The sequence below is a fragment of the Gigantopelta aegis genome, unplaced genomic scaffold (assembly GCF_016097555.1).
Source record: "Gigantopelta aegis isolate Gae_Host unplaced genomic scaffold, Gae_host_genome ctg7073_pilon_pilon, whole genome shotgun sequence".
NCBI classification, from domain to species: domain Eukaryota; kingdom Metazoa; phylum Mollusca; class Gastropoda; order Neomphalida; family Peltospiridae; genus Gigantopelta; species Gigantopelta aegis.
The window spans coordinates 1-7,679 of NW_024535532.1; the positions used below are offsets into that span (position 1 = coordinate 1).

The 7,679-nt window shown below is 35.5% G+C and overlaps 1 pseudogene; it reads left to right on the forward strand.

The window, feature by feature from the left end:
- Nucleotides 1-2,246: 2,246 nt before the first annotated feature.
- Nucleotides 2,247-7,060, forward strand: LOC121366771 (annotated as a pseudogene).
- Nucleotides 7,061-7,679: the final 619 nt, after the last annotated feature.

Below are 7,679 nucleotides of genomic sequence, written 5' to 3' on the forward strand. Positions count from 1 at the left end.
ATCTGGGGTTTCAAGTGCTACAGATATGGAAGCAGAGGGTTCGCCTTTGACTCATATTTAGTCAACGGTATCTAAGTGTCTGCTGCTCTATTCAATGGGTTTGTATCTAAGGAAAGTGGGAGTGGCTTTTGATTTACATGTCTGTTTCTTTGACGTGAACTTATAGCCGGTCTAGCCGTTAACTTTAATGCACGAGAATTTACTATACAATGATGACTACGCGACTATTTTTGATGAGAGAAATGTTCTTCCATCATGGATGTGAATATATACTAGATAATAACTATCTACCATACGGGAGCAAGCATTCTAGTCTTTGTTATTATTATGAAAACAGTTTGTAATATTTTAGTAATATTTAAAAATATTTATTGTTAGGACAAATGTATTATGAATTTGGATCGTCATCGTAGCTAGCTGATTGTTAGTATTAGAAACTATGATGATGAGATGCTGGATTGGGATTAGTGCTGCTACTAAAAATTCATACATACACTGCAATGTGTTTTTGTCGTGATGTTACTATGTATGAAAACCAATTCACCTCATTGATTGAAACACATTAATTTGGGGTTAAAGCAACTAAACCTATGTAGTTAAAACAACAACATCTATTTTAAAGTGATATATAAGTTTTATATATAAGGTGACCTGATTTGTAAAAAATGGACCACTCTGTTAATAAACATTGGTGACCTGATTTGTAAAGAAACCATTGTTAAAACCATCTCAGTTTTTGTCTAACATACAGTTGCTATACACGATAGAACTATTCTATTTTGTATGGCAAAAGTTGTTGTTGTATGTTTTTAATAGTGTTGTATTAATACAAATCAGTCAATTTCTTTGGACAGAAGTGGTCGCTGTTTTGCAAATCAAGTCACACACCACAAGATCCCTATTATATATCGTACATTTTTATTGCTATATATATGTGTGTGTATGCATATACCTGTATGACATTGTACGATATGTACAGGTCGTGTTTGTCAAGGAATAACACAATAACTGGCCAGATTGTGGTGTTTACTCTTATTTGGAGGACAAGTATAATTTTATTGGAGTTAGTTTTTTGTAAAACCCCATATAATCTTTTGATGTTAGAATTATTACTCCCTCTCTCAATATTAATATCCAGAAGGAAATTTTATTTTACCTTGAGCTCACATATATTATATATAGTTTGATCAGTGATAGTTATATGTATCATGATACTCTAAAGGCAATGGCATGTCTTCTCTTATAGTCCTGCATCAATAACTAGACAAAGAGGAACTCATGGTTGTGGATAGATGTTGCAAGATCACATGCACTTTAATTATAAACTTAAATCTGTGTTAATGCTCATGATTGTTTTCGGGTAAATCTTGTCAAATTTATAATTTGTACAGTAACCAGTTACTCTGAATAAAGTATTCAATAGATACTAGTACTGACACAATTATAATTATATTATGCATGTAACAGCGACTGATATATAATAAATATTATTATGTATAATGCAGTAATAAATACTATACCTATCTGTGTTCATGTGGGAGACGCACCACTAACTTCTCCTTTTAGCTATCTAGTGTTATGTCCACGAAAGTGGGGTGCGTTCATACTATAGTAGCTGCCCCCCCCCCCCCCCCCCCAATATCTATATAGATATGTGCAGCATCGAGTCCGTGGATAATCGTGTCGGCTGCTAAGGCAAATGACATCATCTCGCTCTTTGTTTTTTCATCTTGATACTTTGTATTCTGCTATGAGGAGGGCACGCAAACACCAGACTAATCCTGTCGGCTATATACGCAATTGTACCTGACGACCACTACAAGATACGAATCACTTTACTGCGCATGAGTTGCCACTTACCTGGATTAGGATTTGACAACCTTCGAAATCTACGACGTGGACGGATCGCAATTTAAACTACTAGACTTGTCAGATATCTAGTAATGGGATCTCATATTTTGTCTAAGCGACATCTACCTCATACCAGTTCTCAATAGTGAGGTGGGACTACTCGCTGAAAAGTATTGATCCATTTTAATGATTGAAATCAACTACATCTACATCATTAATGTTGAGGGCAGTTATGGAAATGCTCTTTTCAAAAATAAATGCAAAGTTCTCAAAAGATTATCAAAGTACACAAGAAAAAAAATGGTCAACAGTAAATCACGTTCTGTAAGAGTAGGTTACGCATCATCTCTATTCAGTCCATGGTCAATCTGATGCCCCACCCACCCATCGTTTAAATTCTCGGTATTTTAGACATTGCTGGTAATATTCAAAATAACAACACTGAACTAGCTCCTTATCTTTCTGACTTGTTGATACGTGACTATGGGACACAACGTGGTCACTAGCATTGAGTTGGAGCCTCTCTTTACCCAGACGACTTTTGTTGTCTAAAGATATAATTTCAGACATCTCAGAGTTCTCTAGCGAAATATTTCAGCTTCAGCAAGTGCTAGCTTTTTTAGCTCTTTTTCAATCCAGTACAAATTTTAAATTTTCAAAATCCCCTGTAGAAAAGTGAACGTTTAGTATGCAACCCCTCACTCTCATACTAACACTAATGGTGGCCCACCCTTCAAGTTAAGCAATTTCTCTTATACAGATTGGGAAATGGAAAAATACTAAATAATCTAGGTGCCATCAATCGACGAGGACAACCCATCTACTCTGCTATCAGTTCTGTCAATGTACCAGAGCTACCAAAATGTCCTGTTTCTGGAAACCATTCAATACATATACAAATTCTGTAGTCAAATTTACAAAATGTAAACACTCATTATGCTGTATACAGATTACACATCTGCAAATTTCAACTTTCAAAGCCAACATTGATGACAATTCCTGCAAAATGAATCAACCAAATCACACATTTGGTGGGTCTATCAAACTCTGAATAACCAATCAAGATCATGATGTGTGTGGAGATTATTCTTGCTTCACAAACAAATCAATTAAAACCATCCTGGGTTACAGCGGTCCTAGTGGATTCATTGCTATAGATTTACACACTGGTACACTCACTAAAACTATTAATGTACGCACAAGGAAATGCAAAAAAGGAAGTTCTTTAGTCTTTTGTCACACAAGCTGTTACCAGTCTACTGTTAGAAAATTTGCCACATATCATGCATATTGTGTGGCTTTTGCTCCTGGGCAAATGTACTACCCAAGTGATTCTGGCTTTCATTTTGGTGGTATTTACACCTCTAGAGAGCAAAATCCCAGTACTGGTGCTAGGTCATGTCCTATGTTCTTTTATCCCTTACATTTTGGTGAGGACATTAAAGTATGTGTCAGCAATGACATGAAGCATCAAGTTATAGCATTACCATTTGGAGGATTTGACAGCTGTACAAATGGCAATCCTTTGCTGCTTCACCACACAATTTCACAAGGGATTTATCCTCACAATGTCCCATGTCACTACACCAATTTTAGTAACTGTTGATCAAGGTCTGTTAATCAACTATTGTTCCCTCTGTTGAGACATTCAAGAAACAAATCTCCCATCCACCACGATTTACCACCCTACAAAGTCAAAGCTGCACTCACTGTGTGAATATGAGCAATACTCTAGTGATAAGGACCTTATGGTTCTGTGTGGGTGAAGGGAGAAAATGGAGAATGGTTTCGATATACAAATGGTCATAATAATGATGGTGTAGAATATGTGGAGTCACTTGAAAGTGAGAACGTCCAATCCAATTACTGCGTAAAAAGAGAGTAGGAGTACAACTAATGGTCAATTTGCAGGTGTTGTCATCGGTACATTTATTGGTACTATTCTTTGTGTGGCTTTTTATTGCTATAGTTTGGATGTGGTGTCTCAAAGTATCGCAAACGTCACGGGGAAAAACAGTATCTCGATCATACTTAGATATTGAAAGGGACCTTCAACAGCACCTATGAGAGATCTATGAACTCCTCCTGAGTAACACATGAAGATAAATAATTTTGTGACCTGAACTCAGAATGATTTGATACACTTACACAGCAAACTGCTGCTGCACTCTATAGTACATATTATTGTAGTATGAGTATCATATTGTTTATTTTACCTACAATTTCTATAATCATATGCTTTTCTTATTATTTATTTTCATTGATTTAGTAGTGAATATATTCTAATTCATTATTAAATACCACACATTCATCCACCACGATTTGTTATGTGATGTATATTTGCTTGGATGATTAATTAATGCAGTCTTTGTTTCACATATACTACACATAAAGTCACAAAAAGACATTAACTTAGTTAAACTAATATAATCATACTTGACAAGTAAGTTCCTTCCCTTATTTGGAATTATATATATATACATATACATACATACATACATACAACATACATCCATACATACTACATACATACATATATACATACATACATAATACATACATACATACATACAATACATACATATATGTATGTATATATTTGTTTACTGTCAGAATTAGTTTTCACTTTACGTTTACATACTTTTACATTTTTTGCCTTACAACAACAAAACCACAAACCAATATCTGTATTAGTTGTTGATGAGTTCCAACAATAAACTTATATAACTTAACGTTATATAGACTATATCCATTTATACTATGTCTCCCTTACCATATTACTATGCATTACACTGGTAAAACCTATATATATCAATTTAATATTTTGATTAGTGTATGACCTTTATGTAGACTTTACTGACCACCATGTTACAACAAAAAAATTCTTTTCACATTACAACAACAAAGCTGCCAGTATTCAAAACTTAAGCTCTGTTTTACATTTCCCGGTAATATCTACTGCGCCAGACTCCCAAATTATACACGTGAGCTAATTTAATTATTATCTACTTATACAAAATGGCGGAGTATTCGGTCGGTGTTGCTGTATCGATACCAAGCTTTGAGAGTAATTCCCCTAAAGATGATACCACATTTACATGACTCCCTTGATATCAGAAGATCCAGTGAACAAGATGGCTCAGTCACTGAGATATAACTATCTCAAACAACGCTAGATTCCTTTGTTAAAATTATAGTGATAGTAACACTAAAACAACAATTTTTGATGGGAAATGTTATTACTACTGGACAGCTTGCTGAATTGTCACTTTTCATTTTGTACTAACAATTATATAACAGACAATAACTTAATGGGTGTCCCGAAGTAGGAATAGCATTTACAAAGCTATGATAGGTAGTCATCATATTAGCTTCCTCTCTTGTTAAGTGAGGGGTTATATAGAAGACAGAGTTTGTTGTACTTATTAGTCAAGACACTGTGACTGACCTACGTATAATGAAATAATATATGATATGTCAATTTTAAATTTTAAATGTTAAGTGTCTACCAATAATTTTATAAGTGCTAGTTTATGTTAAGTAGATTTTATTTGTGTGGTCCTATATTATAGAGCACTACGTCGTCCTTGACGTATAACCACCAGTCCTCCCACGACTCTCAGAGACAGTCCTTGTATTCCAGACTACTCACCTCATTCTGTAGATAGACAACCTTCAGCAAATGCACAGTATTTATTCCAACTCTCTCCACCTTCTTTCTCTAATTCTCAACAAGATGGCAATAATGACACCGTGTGGTATAATAACTCAACACACAAGCAGTATGATAGTCACAGGAAGTGACGACAACGGCAACAGACAAAACGCTGATGATCTTCTTCTTTTTGATATATTCTCACCTGTCATCAGCACAAACAACGTCACAAGATATAACCCCCGTGTGTTCCTCTTCCTAATGATATTGTGAGTCACCAAAACTACTCCTGAGCAATTTCCTCTGATCCATCAAGAGCTCAAAGAGACTACACATAAGTAATATACCGTTTAATATAGATTAAAATGGATTTACGTCAATTGTTTTATGGTAGTGTCTAATACACTAAACTAATATATTCCAACTTATGTGTCCATGTGTAGTAATCGTAATGCAGCCCAGGAAATCTAATGTAAATTACATATTTTGGTACATGTAGGTGTTAAGCCTTATACTCTTGAGTATGTCTGTTATTGCTTTGAGAACTTGTTTCTGTTCTTTCGCTTTGAAGTTTTCATCCTCTCTTCTCTTCTCTGCTCTCTCGTCTTCTCTTTTCTCTCTCATCGCGCTCTCTCTGCTCTCTCTGCTCTCTCTCTCCCGGGGTTATGGGAAATTGTAGATGTAGAAATTATTTTTTAATGATCGAGGTTCTAAAGGTTTTTTGGTTTTATGGAACGCGACTAGCAAATATTGATGATGCCGCAAAAAAGCCCCGACCCAAGAACTCTCAATGGGTAAAAGTTGGTTGAGTTGGGAGAAAAATAGACGAGTATGAAGATCGTGGTGGTAACTGGATCAGTATTCATGAGAATCGAATGTTTCATGTTTTAAGGAAGATGATGAATGTCATAACATTGATAGTTGATGTAATCGTGTCCACCAGGATCAATGAAGCTACTCCCACGTACTGTTCCACTGTGAGTGGAAAATGTAGTATGGTGGGTATTTTGTGTGTTGGTCTGTGTGGAATGACACATACAGGGAGCGTTTAGACGGCATCACTTCTATGTTAGTCTAGAAGTTCTAGATTGGGTCTGTTGGGGGAAAAGTCCTTCAGGAACCAGGCAATATAGTACTAGATTAATACAGGCGCTTATTTTTAAGGTTAGTCTCGGATGGGGAAGGGGCGCGGTGGTACAGTGCATATGTGATAAACTGATGCCCCCGCCCTAATGTTATAAATTATTGATTATACTCAACAAGTGACTTCTGGTGGACCTATACACACTTACCCATTCTTCTTAAACAAAGCAAATAGGAAGTAACACAAAATTAAATTTCACAGAATTTAGCTTAGAAATTGCATTTCCACTAATAAAACTGACCTTGTGGTATTCTTTAAAACTATTAGTAATATCTGCAAAAAATAACTTATAATATTTGTAGTGAGATTACTACATTGATATTGTTATCTTGTTATCTCTAGTTTTACGTGGTCCATGGCTCGGCCTCAACTCCCTCTTCATCTTCATGGAACAGAATGGTCCCGACGTGGTAATTAACCATATGCTGCTGGTTATCAATATCATAATAATGGGGGCAGAGAGGGGTATATAGAGAGGTGGAGAGGTAACAATGGAGCTGGAGGAGGATCACCACAGTATTCTTGTACAAGGAGATATGGGTAAGCTTACTATGATTGCAACGTTTCCATGATGTAATGTCTAGGTTACTGTTTATTAGTGAAGTAGTAACTTATAATTTTACTTACTTTTTGTCTGGTCTCTCTCTCTCTCTCTCACACACACACCACACACACACACACACCACACCCACGCACACACGCATATAGATATCAACACCCATATCAGCAGTAGGGGATCTATATCTCTAGCTATCTTGTAATTTGAATGAATTTTATTGTTATATAGGATTATGGAATTGGAGGATATAATTATCATAATTATTGTCCACCTTCTCATCTCCACCACCTCTCATCCAACAGTCAGTGTATATAGTAATAGGATGGAAGTAATTAATTTCCTAACGCTAACAATAAAGAAAAATTTAAAGTGTTTTGGGTGAACAATGCCAAATTAGGATTATATTTTGTACTGTGTTAAAGGAGATGTTTGTGCTGATGTTTGTAGTAACCTTAGAATTTAAACACTAG